Here is a 1,616-nt window from a genome sequence, read left to right on the forward strand (position 1 = left end):
AAAAAAAAAATAACAGAAGCTAACACTAAACCGCTAACTGCTAAGATGAATGAGTCACAGCCTGCGTCACCTTCCAATTGAAGCTGCGTCGAGTAATCGCGTCTTGTCACTGGTACACAGTAAGCCAGTAGCATGGCGGACAGACTCTTTGAGACACGCCCACAACAGACAGGAACAAACTTGTAAAAAATTTTTAGCAGACCCAAGCTGTCGCTGAATTGGGACACAGCTCTAAAGTTGGCAAAACTTAATTTAGTGAAAGCTAATTCTGCTAACAATTTCCAAAGTTAGCTAAAACCAGGGCTTAATTTGTAAAAGGATGGATGCTTAATAGCAAATGGCGGGGGGGGGGGGGGGGGGGGGGGGAAGTGGAAGGAGCTTGCAGGTCCTCCTCCCCCTTAAATATTGAATAAAGTAGATGTTATTTCCTGCATTTTGGTGCAGCTTATTTTAACGGGTTGTTAAACATCTACATTTACCTACATTTGTAAACACCTGATCAGATTACTCTTTTAGAGCAACAACAGGTGGTGTGTGAATAAAGTTGCAACGGTTCTGTCAAGCATCCCCCCCTCCCCACACACACACTTTGTGCCTGAGCTGAACTCCTCTGAGTTCATTCCTACGTTGTTGCTCCTGCTGCTCCAACCTCAATTACGACCGACTTCTCAGTTGTCCAACTGAGGACAATCCTTCCATCCATTATTTTTGACATTTTGATCGCTTTTATTTTGACAAATTAGTGCCGTTGTTTTGATACGCGATTAATGTGAATAATACACAAGCATTTCTCTCGTTTTATTTTATTTTTTTACTGTAGCTAAGCGTTTTTATTTATTATGTCTGAAACGTATGTGTGAGTTCGCAGTTGTGCACTTTTACCACATGTATGGCTGTTAATGGGCCACTTGGCTTGCCATACAGAGGAAGACACTTCATCCCCGCGGGTCATGTCATCCGCGTCTCTGCTGGGCAGAAGCGCGTGTGCGAGCTGGTGCGCTTGCTGCAGCCATAATATCCACACCACAGACTGGGCAACGTCTTATTTCGTTGTACAAACCGGATTCCAAAAAGTTGGGACACTAAACAAATTGTGAATAAAAACTGAATGCAATTATGTGGAGGTGCCAACATCTAATATTTTATTCAGAATAGAACACAAATCACAGATCAAAAGTTTAAACTGAGAGAATGAATCATTTTAAGGGAAAAATCTGTTGTTTCCAAATTTCATGGCATCAACAAATCCCAAAAAAGTTGGGACAAGTCCATTTTTACCACAGTGTGGCATCCCCCCTTCTTCTTACAACACTCAACAGACGTCTGGGGACAGAGGAGACCAGTTTATCCAGTTTAGAAATAGGAATGCTCTCCCATTCATGTCTAATACAGGCCTCTAACTGTTCAATCGTCTTGGGCCTTCTTTGTCGCACCTTCCTCTTTATGATGCGCCAAATGTTCTCTATAGGTGAAAGACCTGGACTGCAGGCTGGCCATTTCAGTACCCGGATCCTTCTCCTATGTAGCCATGATGTTGTGATTGCTGCAGAATGTGGTCTGGCATTATCATGTTGAAAAATGCAGGGTCTTCCCTGAAAGAGATGACGTCTAGATGG

The 1,616-nt window shown here is 42.9% G+C and overlaps 1 protein-coding gene across 1 annotated transcript in view; it reads left to right on the forward strand.

Annotated features, from left to right (window-relative positions):
* pla2g7 (phospholipase A2, group VII (platelet-activating factor acetylhydrolase, plasma)) overlaps nucleotides 1–1,616 on the forward strand; it is a 17,575-nt gene that overhangs the window by 8,025 nt on the left and 7,934 nt on the right. The gene's annotated exons all lie outside the window — the stretch shown is intronic.

This window comes from Nematolebias whitei, chromosome 12 (assembly GCF_014905685.2).
Source record: "Nematolebias whitei isolate Nwh7 chromosome 12, NemWhi1, whole genome shotgun sequence".
Taxonomy (NCBI): domain Eukaryota; kingdom Metazoa; phylum Chordata; class Actinopteri; order Cyprinodontiformes; family Rivulidae; genus Nematolebias; species Nematolebias whitei.